Genomic DNA, 17,275 nt, shown 5'->3' with positions numbered 1-17,275 from the left:
CATCACTCGAAAAGTAATCTTGAAGACAAACGGTCCAATACCAATAGGCAAATCAACCTCTCCAACCACTGATTTCTTCGATCCATCAAAAGCCTTGACAATCACATTACTAAATCTCATCGGTGTGCCACCATAAGACAGCTTAGCAAGAGTGGATTTTGGCATGACATTTAGAGATGAACCAGTATCGATCAACACATTGGACATTGAATCCTCTTTGCAACTGACAGAGATGTGCAAAGCCAAATTATGATTTCTCCCTTCCTCAGGCAAATCTTCATCACTGAAGCTCAAATTGTTACAAGCAGTGATATTACTCACAACCCCATTAAAATGATTCAGCGTCACATCATGATCCACAAAGGCTTGATCAAGTATTTTCATCAAAGAATCTCTATGAGCAGGAGAACTCGTCAGCAGCTCCATTATAGAGATCTTGTACGGAGTGCGATGCAATTGATCCACAATCTTATAATCACTCATCTTGATAAGCTTCAAAATCTCATCCATCTCCTTTCCTGAAGATGACCCAGCATTCACTTTTGTCACATCATTATTGTTCACAGGCACTTGAGTAGGATTCCTCTGGACATCCACAACTGTTTGGGGCTGAGTAAAAACTCGTCCACTTCTAGTCACTCTACTAACATCTGCTATATTCTCAACAGAAGACAGAGGCTTAATCTCAACTTCTTTTCCAGCTTCCAACATGGTGGCATTGTATCTGTAGGGTACAGCTTTATCAGAACTATAAGGTACAGATCCAGGCAAACATATCACAAGAGGTTCTATAGCAGCTTTGCCATAATAACCAATCTCTACACATTCCGGGATTTCAAAGCATGGTTCAATCACATTGACATCATCTTCATCTCTATCCCTCAGAATCTCAATGAGCCTTTGGTCTATCATCTCTTGTAAATCTCTTCTCACAATATAACACCCTCGAGGATTAACTGAACAAATCCTACAAGCAGCATGATTATGCTCATAATGACTGTATTCACACAGAGTGGCATGCATCTCTACCAATGATCCTCTGATGTGTTCCACACGATAAATCTTATACTTCCCAGGGCATCCATACACCATATTCACAGCAGACGCTTCATGAGTCGGCAATGGATTTTTCTGCACATTTGGGCCAATATCACGGAAGGAAAGCATACCAGAACGAACCAATCTTTGTACTTCATTCTTCAAAGGCCAACAATTCTCTAAGTCATGCCCAGGAGCGTTCTGATGAAAAGCACAAGTGGCATCAGCTTTGTACCACCAAGGGAGTTTCTCTGGAACAGGAGGTGGTGACCTTGGTTGAACCAACCTCTTATGAATTAGAGCAGGATACAGTTCAGTGTACGTCATGGGAATAGGATCAACATTAACTCGAGGATACGGATTCCGCCTTGCTGGTTGTTGATTAACAGGAGCTACAGGCACTGAATTCACAACAGGAGTTACTGACGCCACTTGTTGAGATTGATTTCTGAATCGACTATTCCTCCCATGAGAAACAGCATTGCATCTGATTCCTTCTTCTTTTGGAATGAAGAACCAAACTTCTTCGCACCACAAGACGAATTGTCATTCCGAACCAAACGACCTTCTCGCACAGCTTCTTCCAATCGGACACCCATACCCACCATTTCGGTGAAGTCTACAGGAGCACTTGCAATCATTTTCTCATAGTAAAACGGACCAAGAGTCTTCAGAAAAATCTTAGTCATCTCTTTTTCTTCCATCGGAGGAATTACTTGGGCGGCAACCTCACGCCATCTCTGAGCATATTCCTTAAAGGATTCCTTCTCTTTCTGCATCATAGCTCGCAATTGATCCCTATCAGGAGCCATGTCCACATTATATTTGTATTGCTTCATAAACGCCTCAGCTAAGTCCTTGAAAGTGCGAATATGGGTGCTATCAAGGCCCATATACCACTTAGAAGCAGCTCCAGTCAAACTGTCTTGGAAATAATGGATCAACAGACGTTGGTCATCAGTGTGAGTGGACATCTTCCTTACATACATCACCAGATGTGCCTGAGGGCAGGAATTTCCTTTATACTTCTCGAATTCAGGTAATTTGAACTTAGCAGGTACTTTCACATTGGGAACAAGGCAAAGATCATGCACATTCTTTCCAAACAGTTCTTTCCCACGCAAGGCTTTCATTTCTTTCTGCAGTTCTTCAAACTGATCTTGGAAACCATCCATTCTGTCATGAATTTCACTTGGAGCAGCATCATAAATGGGCTCTGGGACAAAAGGACCAGTATGAACAATAGGAGATGTGTTGACCATAACAGGAGTCAACGGACGAGTCATCTCAGGAGCAGACAAATAACCTTCAGGCATGCCCCAGGGATATCCATTAGGCATACGTTGCTGAGTAGCACCAACAGGAACAGCAGGAATAGTTGTAGCAGCAATTTCAGAAATCACAGTGGTCTGACCCTGAGCTTGGGCATTGGGAGGAGGAACCTGATTCTGATTCTGATTCTGATTCCGAGCAGCCATCAATGTCTCAACCAGAGCAGTGAGACGATCCACGCCAGATCTCAAAGTAACAACCTCTTCACGTAGCTCACGATTCTCTTGTTCAAGACCTTCCATCTTCTTCTTGCAGTTAGCTCGAGTGTTATACCGGTGAGACAGCTTGATTCTGTATGAAGAACACTGAATAAGACCTCGGGAATACTCTCGGAAGCAAGACCAAAAATGCAGAATGATGCATGAAATGCAATGCAAATGATTTTTATTTTTATTGGTTTTCAAGGAACTTTAAGACATTGATTGTAAACATTTAGCAAAAACAACATAACAACATAATAACATTCTTCATTAATAATAGAAAAGCTTACAAAAGGATTCAAAGATCCAAAATTACAAAACAATGGAAAATCTAAAAACTAGAAGGGAACACTTCTGATGAAGATCCAACTCCTCTCTGCAGCTTCCTACAGAGCTTCTCCAACTCATCTTCATAAAAGGCCTTCAAATGAGCATTCTCGACCATCAGCTTATCAGCAACTTCCTTCCATGCAACTGAATCTTCATGACTACTAGAGGAAAATAAATCCTCTTGTTGTCTCTTTCGCTTTTCTCCATGCTGTTGAAGCAACTCTTCTTGATGACGGATTTGATCATCCTTTTCCATCAACCAACCATCTTGGATATCAAGCATTTCATCTTTTTCTTTCAAATGTATCTTCAACTCTTTATTCTCCACTTCCAAAGCATAAAACTTCTTCTCCCAAGCATCTCTTTCCAATCTCAACTTGGCCACGAGCTCTAGATGCTCATCATTACTTTCAACAGGAGTAGTGAAAGACAAAGGTGGAGTAATGAGTAGAGAAGGCTCCTCGAGTAAATAAGGCATCTGGAAAGTGTGAGCTCTAGCTTGAACCCAATCAGTGTAATCTTTGAGAGCAACACATTGTTTCGTTCCCAAATGTCTTTTCCTATCAACATGGTGCCAAGCACGCACAAACCGATTTCTTATATCCGAATTTCCATCTTGATTAAGATAGAAGATTCCTGACACAAGAATACTAGCGGGTCGCTCTTTCATGGGATAGCAAAATTGACGCGTTGCAAGAATGGGGTTGTAGGTAATTCCTCCTTGTATACCAAGAAGAGGTACATTAGGGAATTCTCCACAACTATCAATAATCTCACCAATGTCATAAGCAGGATTGTACCAATGGATATTCCCATTAGTAAGAGGCATGATCTTCTGAGACCATGAGAGACCATCAGGATTGTTCAAGAAACTCTTAGCTTGGGGTAAGTGCGAAATAAACCACTTATAGAGCAAAGGAGTGCAACAGTTGATAAGTCCACCTTTTTATCATTCCTATGGTGAATGGAATGATAAGTATCCCCAAGCAAAGTAGGCACAGGATTCCCAATCATGAAGATCCGAATAGCATTAACATCGACAAAATTGTCAATGTTGGGAAAGAGTATCAAACCATAGATGAGCAAGGCCAAAAATGTCTCAAAAGCAATCATACTTCCTTTACTAGCCAACATAGAAGCCTTTCCAATCAAGAACTTAGAAGTCAACCCCCAAATTCCTCCTTTTTTGGTCATGTTTGCTTTCACATCTGATATTTTCAACTGAAGAAGCTCTGCTATCTCATCAACCTGAGGCTCTTTCTCCAGACCACTAAACGGTATATCATTCGTAACTGGCAAACCAATCCAATAAGAATACTCCTCCAAAGTGGGCATAAGCTGATAATCAGGAAAGGTGAAACAATGATAAACCGGGTCATAAAACTGCACAAGAGTCTCAAGAATCCCTTTTTCCACTTTGGTCTTCAAGATAGAGATCAATTTCCCATAACGGTTTTTGAAGTTGTCAAGATTAGGAACCAAAGTTGCTAGCTCTTTCAATTCCTTTGCACTTGAATTTCTGAAGGTGTACTTCTTGATGCTTCTCTTTTGATCCATGGTACCTGTGATGTTTACAAAGAAAGTCTCTAAGTTCCTTGAAAACCATTTGTGAATGTCATTTTTATGAATGCATGAATGCATGGTTTATGCATCAATCACAATCAAGAGCACACAAAATCACAGCAAATCACACAAAATCACACAGTCCAGGTTCTTAGGTTCGACGTCACGAGCATGGAGCCATGGGTCTACCCATCCCACAAGGTGTGTTCTAGGGAATTTTGTACCTGCCAATCGGGTTCTACAAAGGTTCCCAGAGTTTTCAATCTTCTATCGGATATTACCGGCACGCACAATTGCTCATGGGCGCCAATAATATGCCTAAAACGACCTCGTCTGAGCATAGTATCGCATGACAACAAGCTCAAATTGGTACTTGATCTTGTTTCTGCACTACATCCTAAAAAGGCTTAGATTGGTTAAAAGGTTCTAGGCCATTCAGCTTCTACGGACACTCACTATTGAAAGTAATAGCGTTATCACGATGGTTCGTAACAACCTCTACTACCTTCCATGAGGCCTCCACTGATTGGGGTTCCACCATATGACGCTCATGGTAAGGATTTCTCCTGACATGCGACTATTGGTCTTACCACCTCCTATCTCAAGTTACTCACCAAAGTTCGAGTTAGAACTTTATCTCATCACAGAGGAACCATCGAGCACCAAAAAGAAAAAAAAAGAAAATAAACAAACAAAGCACACAACAATATATACAGATAAAAACACACAGATAAACAAAAATAGGCTTAACACACTTAAAACAGAATCCCCAGTGAAGTCGCCATTTTTCTGTAGCGGGGAAAATCTGATATCGAAGCCATGAGATTGACTCGTATCAATATTCCGTTTGAAATCGCCACCGCGCTTTATTTTTTCAAAGGAAAAGGGAAAAGAACGTAAAACCCAAAGTTTTGTTTTTAAAACAAGAAAGAGAACTCAGGTTCGGGTGTTGATTATACAAGGGGAAGGTTTTAAGCACCCCTCATATCTGTGGTACTCTACAGGAACCTTTTTGAAAATCTGTGTCGTGTGTGCTAAAAAACGGGTTTGTTTTATTTTTAAAATAAGCTCGGCAAAGCGTTAAGCTTTGTGCCTACATACCTCCTCGGTGCAATGGAGAAGTCAGAGCTAATGTAGTTCCGCTTTAGGGAAAACATTTTTTAAAACGAATAAACACTTTATCATCGTTGGAGAGAAATACTCAGCCATTGATCTTGAGCATGAGAACAAACGAGTTCTTTGCATCGCAAATGAAAGAAGGGCTCCAAATCGGATAAAATCGACGAGTATGCCACTAGCTCTCTCACGCGGAAAAGATCTCATTATATCAATCAATTTCAAAATCGTGGGGTATAACCACTCGTTTCGACAATTAACAGTGTCTAAACTTTTGAAGAAAATGAGAAAAAGGCCACTAAGGGCAAAAGATATTTTTAAGAAAAAGGTTTTGAAAAGATTTGCAAACATAAGAATATTTTGAAAAAGGGAGAAGATTTTGAAAATTTAAGAAGTGGGAGGAGATGAAGAGGCTATCCTAATGCGTAAAATAAAAGCTAAGGAAAAGAACGGTCTAACCGAAATAAAAAGCCAACACTTGACATTATGAGCCAAGGTAGATTTCCCGTCCTTTGAAATATCAATACTAAACCAACATTATCACTTGGGGATCCAGATGAACTTATTATCTTAGCACCATTTCGCATTAAGCACATTAAAATTCTGGCGAAAATCGGGCAGAGTAACGGCTGTTTTCGGGTAAAATCCTTATATCAATGCCTTGGAATTAACCATCAAGGGCTTTCAAGGAAATACCTGCACACATAAACAGACAACAATCCAATGCCAGACAGACAGAATAACAGCAGAGTAATTAACAGAATAAGGGTCCAGAGGCGCTAAGTCCATAAGTCCGAATCTCCGAAATGCTAGGGATAGTAACCAATAGTCCAAAAAAGAGCCTTAAGTGTTTTTTAGATTTTTGTTATTTATTAGTGTTTTAGCATAAAAGTAAAGTATGGTCCAAGTGGACAAAAAGAAAATGGCGGAAACATAAACATATGTCCAAATGGACAAAGAGAAAATAGCGGAACATAAACGTCCAAATGGACAAAGGAAAAATAGCGGAATGTAAATATGATGAAATGATAGAATAAAGCGATAAAGCGAGAAATATAAAGAGCAATATAATAGAAGTACGAAAATTAAAGTCAATTGTTAGATGTTAAAGATAACCATCTTGAAACTTGTCAAGTATGTTATCAAAGTTAGTAATGAAGATCGATGGTGAGTGAAGGATGTACTCGGATTTAAATTCAATGGAAACTTATCAGAAGCTTGATAGAATCATAGCGACTACACGATAAATTTCCATAAGTCTTAAATCAACCGCATACAATTCTCTTCCATATTTGATCTTTTGATTCGGGACACGAAATATTGCGCTATGTTAAGCAGATCGCCAGGTGATTTATGTAGAAATCACCCTACAACGAGGCCGGTCAAAACTTTATGTGCTAATGCATGCGAGAGGAATGATATGTAGATCATTCTCCGAAAGAAATACCGCACGAAAAGAAAAATGGTGAGTGATCTAGTCTTTACTAAGAATCCATAAGAATCCATAAGAATTCTCAAAGTATTAAGACTTTCATCGATCAAAATAAAGAGAAACAAAAGATGGAACCACAGTAAAAGCTCCTTTCATCCATAATTTCAATCACATAATTTTGCGGATTTGGATTCTCATCCTATCGACGCCCCAAGTCCATTGAAATTAGAGAGAAATTAGGCCTCTAGTTTGTGATTCAAAGAAAATATCAAAAGAATGGAGTAGAAGAAGAGTTAGAACCAAAAACAAGTCAAAAATAGCAAAAACAAGCATTCTGCCTCACTGGAAATCGATTTACCTCTGTAGGAAATGGATTTCCTGCCTGCAGAATTCAGATCTGGCGCAAAAAAACAGAGTGGAAATCGATTTCCCTCTGTAGGAAATCGATTTCCTGCGCACAGTTTTCAAAATAACAGCATTATGAACTTTGAAACTTGATTTAGGCAAACATACAAACACCTTATGATCACATATTCATTGGAGCACAAATTTTCCATCAAATCACCATCAAATAGGACCAATATAGCATCAAAGATGCATTGAACACAAACAACAAAGAATCACATTATGGTAGATGGAAAAGGATGATGAAAATTACCAATTCTTGAACAAAACTTAGATCCACTTCAATAATCACCAACACAAATCTTGATCTCTCAACAATTGAAGAAAAAAGAGTGAAATGGATGGTGGTTTAGCTCAAAGTTTGTGAGGTTCAAGGTGTGACTCACAAACTTTATGAAAGAATAAAGAGCTTTGGTGAATTTGGTAGGGATGAGGAGAGAAATTGCAAGGGGTTTTTTGGCTCTCAAAGCTTGAGAAATGAGAGAGTAGAGGTCTCTATTTATAGAATTGGAGCAAGAGTAGTGGCAAATTGGTCTTTTTGTGTTTGGTAATTAATTTGTGGTTAATTGGTAATTAAAGTGGGATTTAAATGGTAAAATGATGTTTAAGTGGGTTTAATGAAGGAGTTAATTTTGATGAGGTGGAAAATTGGTAAAATGATCAAATAAAAGGTGCCAAAATGATGTCAAGCTTCCCTCCTTATATTTTTTTTTGAATTTTGCACACAGGAAATCGATTTCCCACAGGGTTAAATCGATTTCCACCTCCAAATTTTCAAAAATTGTTTTCTTGCACTGTTTTGACTTTTGCCCGATCTTTCACCTGTAAAATATAAACAAAAGAGACAAAACACATATTTTTTTGATTTTTGGTTAGCACTAAACAAATAAAAATCTAAAAGTGCTTGATGATTCCCCTCAGAGATAATCACAGTATCAAAGACAAAGCCTCACAATGGTGCTTTTGATTGATGATTGAATGCAATTGATGTATGATCTTAGGGTCAAAAATTGGGGTATGACACTAGGCAAAAGTTAGGGAATAAAGCATACGACTATGTCCCGTTTGGCTATTTACTCACATTCAAGGTTCAACACATCAAAGGCACTAATCGGTCCAATCATTTTCTTCCAACAAGTGAGGGATGAGATACTCGAAGACAGATTGGCAATAGCAGAATTGAAACTTGACTGGATTGTTTCCACATAGCTATTTTACTTTTCAAAGTTTTATGACAATTTCCTACTACTAGGATTGTTGTCTCCTTGTACTAATCCGCCTGTTATGGCCCTCTTTCAAAATCAACACAATTCACGCTAAAATCAATGTTTTCACTTTTTCTGTTTTGAATGCATAAACGTCCCAATGATAATTTTGAATGAACATATGCATTTGAATATGATTAACAAGGGAATAGCATTCAGGTAGTGTCCCAATCATCTGGACATCATCCCGAAACCAGTTTCAGAGGAAAATTCCCCAACAGAGACGTATTTCTCAGCAAATTCCTCTATGAGATTTTTTCCCTCCAACAAGGTGATTCGAGAAACCTTATTCCCCAGCAGGGCTGTTCAAGATCACTATCCCCAAAAGGTGTGGTCTCCACAACAAGGCTTGGTCAAATAGTGCATCGGAGGATTATGCATCTTTCTTATTCCCATTCAAAGGGCATCAAAATCAGAATGTTCAAATTACCTCTCATCCCAAAGCGGTAGTCAAAGATCCCTCAACAGAGCACCCTGGTCCGTAAAAAAGTTCCCCAGCTGAGTGTACTCAAGCAGGGTAGCGAAGATCGTCAACATTCATAATGCCATCGTTTCCAAAATAGCAAGCAGGGATTTATTTTCCCAACTAGAAGTTTGATACGCTCTAAACTGCATAAATCATGCATCATACATCATACGCATATTCATACATATCATATAATGTTTCATGACAAACGCATACATAACATGCATATTTCTCCTTTAGTTCAAAAATCTCATATACATTACATGCATCATGACATTGCATATCACTAACTTGATTTTTCAGGTGGACGAATATCCTCAGCAAGTTATCTTCAATCACGAGCATTCTTTTCAGATATAATCAAACCAAAGATTCACTCTGAAGAGCTCTAATTCTAAACAAGCAACGCGGATCTAAGTTGATACCTTGGACGGTTCCTTCATGATCTACCTTCAGAGCTAAGTTGATACCTTGGACGGTTCCTTCATGATCTACCTTCAGATCTAAGTTGATACCTTGGACGGTTCCTTCATGATCTACCTTCAAATCTAAGTTGATACCTCGGACGGTTCCTTCATGATCTACCTTCAGATCTAAGTTGATACCTCGGACGGTTCCTTCATGATCTACCATTCAGATTTAAGCCGATATTTCAGACGGTTCCACGATGATCAATCTTCAAAATCTAAAAGCAGATACCTCGGACGGATCTGTAGCAATCAGCATTCAAAAATTCGAAGCAGAAACTTTGGACAGTTCTGTAATAATCAACCTCAAAGATTTAAAGCGGTAACCTCGGACGGTTCCGTAACGGTCAACGCAGAGGTTTTCAAATCCTTCATCAAGATATAATCAATGGATTCATTCTGATGAACAAACCATCAACACATTTTCCAGATGGCATCTGAAGGCCCATCTCAGGCAATGGTTCGATCTGCAGACAACATTTCTCAGACGACATTCAAATGCAATTTCCAATATCACTGTCGGTGGAGGTAAGTGCAAATTTCAGGGCATCTAAATATTCAATCATCTTCTACCTTCAGATTCCAATCAGGTTTAAGAAGATTGAATAGGGGCAATTGTTATACCCCAAAATTTGCCCACATCTTTTTCAAAAAGAAGGCAACAGACTTCTGTCTAAAAATTGGGAGTTTCATATAATCTTGGATTTTTATTCCATAAATATCCTGATTTTTGAATACTTGGTTTTTAGAATTTTTCTTATTCGGTACTTTGGCTCGCTGTTGAATTTATTCTTACACAAACGCCAATTACTGTTTATCACTTCACACACGCTATCTATTTGAGATTTATTTACAGATAAATAGTACTAACGCAATTGGTACAGAATTAAATCTTTTGCAGGCGCAGAGTCCGGGGATTCAGATTGTATTGGTAACAATTAAATTATTATTGTTTCCCACTAATTTTTGTACTATATTCTATTATTTTCAAAATATCTTTCTATCTTTTCAAATCTCTTTCTTTCAAATCAAATCCTAACTTTATTCTACACATTTCTCTTTTCAAACCCTACCATACCATTTCTTTCAAATTCTACTACCACTCAAACTTTCCTTTTTTGTACGGAATGACTTCATTCCCCAACGTCTCTATCCTTCTTTTCATTCTATAAATACCTCTCATTTTTTCCATAAAATCTCACATCAAATTTCATTCAATCTCTCAAATTTCTACCTCATATCTATTTTCTCTTCTTCCCCGGCAAAAAATGGCAAAGTGGATGGAGACACTTTTTCTTATAGTCATCACCATTGCTACGGTGATCATGTCCTTCTTCTGTCTGCATAGTCCTGAAAAATGCGGAACTGCGATGGTTACACTTCCGATTATCTATTTTCTGTTGGTCATAGCATGGATTATTAATCGTCATATGTAAAGTTTGTCCTATCTTCTGTTTTTAGAATGTACCGTTCTTTATATTTACCGTGCTGTTTACTACGTTTGCTTAGGTAATATTTGTACTGTCAGTATTAAGTATTACACTATCTATTATATCGTCATTTAACTAGTAAGATAATATTATATGTGTTTATTGCTAGTTAAAATATTTATTTTTTTTGTGCATTAAATCCTTTCAGTCTTATTATTGACGGTAATTTTGTTCTCGTACAGTGTACTTTAATTATTTATTATGTTTGTGTTTCTCTAACAAATCATGTAAATAATTTCTCACCATTAACACAACAAAAACAAAAAGAAAAATTAACTTTAACTGTTGAATTTTCACTTTAACTGTTACGTTAATACCCGAACAGCCAGTTAACAGTCAAACCCGGTGACAGCACGTTTCTCCGTGTTTTGTACCATCAATCAAATCCATCTTTCACATTTCAAAATTCCAAGATTTTTGTCCTATAAGTCTTCTGACAATCACAAGATCAGCAAAGACTCAGCACTGCACAAAAATCAGGTACGCTCGACTGTCTCCTACACAAACAGTCCCTAACTAGGGTTTTTGTTTTTATCAGGAGAACAAGTTTTTTTAGACTTAAAATGGATTTAATGTACCTCCATATGTCTCAAAGTACCACCAGACAAATTTTCATACTTCGATTCCCTCGGACGCGCAATCGACAGCTCAAACAGTCAACAGACGACTCGTACGATCAAAAAGTCAACAGACAGTCAAAAATGAAATTTTTTGTCAACATCCATATTTTGTCAAAGGATTCATCATTTGACTAGTGGTTGATCAAAATTCATCAAGAAAATCTCAGAAATCAGCAAAACCCTAAGTTTCAAAATTAGGGTTTTCTCCTAAAAAGTCAACTGAACTTTGACTGGCCATAACTCTCTCATCATTCATCAAAAAAATTCCAACCAAGGCTCATTTTTAAGGAAATTCAATTATCTTTAAAATGCAATTGGTCCTATGGTCATTGGATTCACCATTTGGAAAATATGAGCTAAGACATTATAGGTCATTTTCAAAGTCAACAAAAAGTGGTTTTTTGTCAAAGGCCATAACATCAAGATAACTTCTCCAAATGCAAAAATGCTTCCAAAGTAGCTTGTAGAGGACATCTTGAGGTTTCTAAAAAGTACAAGAACTCCTTCATATGATAAAAATTGAGAGATTTATGCCTTGTTGAAGTTGGCTAAATTTTGGGAAAATGCATGAAACCAACATTGATCAAAAATGTTTTTTTTCCAAAAGGGGCCAAGTTTTCATGATCCAAACATGATTCTAACAATGTTAAGGGCCTCCCACAACAAACCTAAGGCCCATAACATTTTTATTTCTTTTTTGGTTTAATTTTATTACATTTAAGATTAAATTGAAAAAGAAATGGTAAAGAATAATGATGCAATGCTTGATTCTTAAGCTAAAGCCTCCAAAATTGATCCAATTCTGCAGCAAGAAAGCTACAAGGCAGGCCTAGGGCAAGAGGTGTGGAAAAATCAAGCTATGGTAGCTTGAATTCAAAGCTTAATATATTAAACAAGTCAAAAATTCAACAAAGCTCATCAATGCTTCTTAGCTTCAATTTTAAGCACATCTTTGCCTATAAATGAAGTAGCACACTTCATCAATGGAAGAGACACGAAAAATTAGCAAGAATATAGCAAAGAAGTTCATAAAATCTCAAAATATCACATACTTTGTACATTTTCGTTTTCCTTGTATAAGCTCATATCAACCTCAAATAAACACTTCAATCTTCTCCTGGGCTATTATAGAACAGGTTCCAACCAATAGTCTTGCTTGTTTGTACATAGAACATGCATAGCCGTTCTTCCATATTCTATTAAATTTCCAATTTTAATATCTCGTGTTCTAATGCTTTTCAATGTAATCTAATGGTTTCTATGGGTTCATACCATGATTTAGAGATGATCCAACGTATCATATATGAGCCATACACCCTAAAGCATCATGTGCCATTTTTGAACTCCAAGGATGCAAAGCTTTCGTTTTCATAGATGGAGGGGGTTTTAATCAAAACTAACACCACCAATGAACTTCCAGCATGCTATTTAGTAGACCTGGGTTGTTCTTGGTAATTCATTTCCACGTTTTTGTAGGTTTCAAAAAGCATGAAAAAAATAAAGAAAAATGCGCATGTAATTTGGCTGCTAAATCCGCAGCAAAATCCGCAGGAAAAAGGAAGAAGAAGATGAATAGTGGTGTGGAACGTTTGACTGCATGCGTGGCCAATCCTTGCTTCTTCATTGGCCAGTTTTGGCGCGTGTGGACCCCATCAGAAATTTGAATTCTCTTTGAATTCAGTGCAAGCAGTCTCATCATTATATCATGTTCCCTTTAATCTAAGCCACTAGATGCATCTAAAAAATTCATCCTACGCTCACGAATGCACATCCATACCATGGACTCCACTGATTATCACACAGGATCACAAGTTAAATTATTTTCTATTTTATTTAATTTAACTTCTAAAATTATTTAAAAATCAGAAAAATGCATAAAAAATATTTTTAGGTCGGTAAAATATTGCTTTAATTTTTGACACAAAAATATTTTATTTTTTTTAATAATTAAAATATTTTGCATAATTAATTAGTATATATTTATATATTTGCTTTTTAATTATTTCAACCAATCAAAAATAAAAAAAAATTGTTCTTTATATTAAATTTAGTTTATATATTATAGACTAATTTTGCACATATTTAGTATAATTTTCTCTTTAAGTTTTAATTATTTGTATAATTATTTGTATAAATATATATTATTTAAATTAATAGTTTTCAAATCAATTTCAAAAATTCCAAAAAAATTAGTTTTATTTTAAAATTAATTGACAAGTATTTTGAACATATTTTAAACTTAATGTTTAGGTTTAAATTTTATTTCTACCTTTTTCTCATTTTAATTAAATTAATCATGCATTAATTCTAATTAAAATCAACCATACAAAAAATCCAAAAATTTTTCTTTTATCTTATTGCAATTTAAAATTCCTAGATAAGTGTATAGGTTGTCAAATTCATGTAAATAGCGTAGTTTACATTTCTCGCACAATCGATGTAATAGCGTAGATTTACTTTCCCCATTTTACATTCCCGCACTTTAATTTTTGTATATATAAAACTGCGTGTATGTCAAAGATAAAAACTGAAGCGTTAGATCACTAAATTCAAAGACAAAATATCTGAATCAAAACACAATCACACTTGCACCTCTTAGGGTAATCCCTTTGTTACTCTTTTCAAAAAATCAAATTCTACTGTTTCAAATACGAATTCAAACTTTTGTTTACATCTGGTAAAAGGAGAATTTTCTAAAAGAATTAGGAAAAGACCTTATAAATATAAGATAGACCTCCTAATTGCTTGCTCAAATCAAAACAACAAATGTCTCACATATTCACCGTATTTCAAAACAAAACTTTCAAAAAAGACAATACTTGGTATATATCCAAACAAGGATCATTACGAAGTTAAAGATCTTTTTTCAAAACATCTTTCGAAAAACAAAACACTGTGTATACATCCGCACAAGGATCATTACAAAGTTAATTTGCAAAGGTATTTTAAAACCACATACAAGCATTTAAAGGCAAGACAAACGATTCAAAGAAGTGAGCCAAGCAACTAAGAGCCCATGGATAACCATGGATACAAAGGGTGCTAACACCTTCCCTTTGTATAACCTATCTCCTTACCCAAAATCTCTTAAAGGTCTTTTTCTGTTTCTTTTATAAACCTTTCCTTAATTGGATAAAATAAAAGTCGGTGGCGACTCTCTGATTTTCACAACTCAAAAAGCAAAAGAAGAGTCAGTTTGCGTCTCACAAAACCGAGGGCGACATTATGCAATGTCATAAAAACATGTGAAATGGTTGTCTGCATTTGGGTGGCTCTAAGATTGAATATTAATGCGTTGAATTGGAAAATATTTAAGCAAACAAGAGTTGCTGCAGCGGTGAACCAAGTCAAACCAGAAATTTGGAGTTCGGAGGATCGACTACGGCGCGCTTGAGAGCTTAATTGAGACCATCACTATTCTCTTACAGGTTTATAATTTCGATTCCAAATTTGTTAGTTAGGCTATAAAAAAATAAGAAGAAACTATTGTCCAACAATAGGAGTATGTGCTAGTTAGGAGTAACTAATTTATTTCTTTAACTATTTTTAAGTTATGATATAAATAGCTGCTTTAGATAGGTATACTTTTAACTCAACTAAATTAATTGATAATATGTTTCCAATAAATGAATATTATATTAAATGAAGTGTTGATGAAATTCAGGTTGTTGCAGATACAAGAAGTTCAGAGGCTTTTGTTGCTCTTTGCTTGCTGACTATTGCTGGGACTTTACTACTCACTCAGAAACTGGGCTTCAGTGATACGATTCAATATTTTTCAATGCAGTGTTTCATTCTTGGGTTGACTTTGGAATTATGGTAAATCCTAAAATTGAATACATGTGTGACAATTGAATGTAATGTCGCAATGCAGCTTAGAGCATTTTTAGCTGGGGCAATCCTAGCAGAGACAAGTTTCAGGACCCAGATTGAAGCAGACGTAAGACCATTTAGAGACTTGCTGCTCGGAATTTTTTTCTAACTACGGGGACTTCAATTGACATGTAGGTAAGTATGATTATCATTTATAATATAAGACATAGTTATAATGTCTTTCTTAGCAGTGTTAGTTATTAATTAGATTGTTGTATCTAAGCGTATATACAATTTTAGTTATAAACTAGATATTACAGTGGCACTTTTTTTGAGTGGGGATTTAGTGCTTGTTTGGATTATTGGATGTCAGTTCAATCACAGTTAGTGGCCCAAGGTTTTGATCACCTATAATATAACATTCTAGCAAATCACAACAATTTAGATAATTCAAACAATTTTGGTAATAGAATGTAAGAAAAATAACACCAATTCATTATACAAAATTAATATAGTATACCTCACTATGAATCTTTGCAATATGACAGGCCAAACCCAATTAAAGTGGAGCTACTTTATTTAGGTACAATACTGATTGTAGTTCTAGAAATGTTAGTAATTATTAATATTCTTAGTGTTCACATACTGATTGCATTTCTAGAAATGCAACTATTGACAATCACCATTTTCTTTCATATGGTTATACTTTTGAGATCTTTACAAGTTGTGCCAAGTTTTTAATGCTGTTAACTTTCCCATCTAGTTTAAACTTTATTTTCATCCTTGCCTTTATATAATTTGGCACAGACATCATGTCGCAGGAATTTTTCTTTAGATGTTGTTTTATCAGATGCATTTGGACAACCTCTACATAAGGATACTGAGGTTTCTAATTCTGGCTTGATGACTTCTCAAGTTAATGCTTTCTATTTGAAAGGAAGTTGGAATTTTTTATATTCACATTACCCTTTTCTGATTATAGCAGGTTTTTTCTTCACAGAGGTGCATCAATTCCAAATAATCACAAAAATTACTCATGCACTGGTGGTTGGAAGTGGCGCGACACCCCTAACAGAAATCCTAACAACATCACAGGAGCAATGGTTGGAAGTGTCAAGTATAGATTTTCTCGAAACTATAATTTGAGTTTGAATCTGAACTTGAATTTCAACTTCTGTCCGGATTGAAGGTAATTAGAATCAGTTAAAATGATGGACTCGGGGTGCAGGACAGAAGTTGAAATTGCTGCTCTCAGGCATGAACTTACACAAGAAGTTTTTGTTTGGTATAAACTAACCATCCCAATGTCACAAAAGGTAAATTTCTTTTCTGTACCTTCAACTTTCTCTTGTTGCCGTTGTTAATTGTTCTTGGGTTCTATATTCAATCTACGTGTGATTAGGATTTTTCCCAATACACCTCTTCGCGCAAAGCACTATTGAGTACCATGTAGCTTAAATCGATAGACTTTGTTATCATGATGCATTTCTTGATAGAAAGCATAAAACTAGAGAAAAGTTTCTAACGTTTTTCTGTTTATTTGAAGAGTGACCAAGTTTTATAGTGATACTGACTGAGTGTGTGTACCATATGTAATGCATATTCATTAAGTGATAATATCTTTTGATTTTTTTTGTTGTGGATTCAGGCTACAACTCCAGAGTATAGAGCATATCAAGAGCAGGTTCTCAGCAATAGCTCAAAATTTGCACAGGTACATTAGAAAGGATAACTCAGC

This window comes from Vicia villosa, unplaced genomic scaffold (assembly GCF_029867415.1).
Source record: "Vicia villosa cultivar HV-30 ecotype Madison, WI unplaced genomic scaffold, Vvil1.0 ctg.000410F_1_1, whole genome shotgun sequence".
In the NCBI taxonomy this organism is placed as follows: domain Eukaryota; kingdom Viridiplantae; phylum Streptophyta; class Magnoliopsida; order Fabales; family Fabaceae; genus Vicia; species Vicia villosa.
This window is presented reverse-complemented; position numbering follows the sequence as displayed.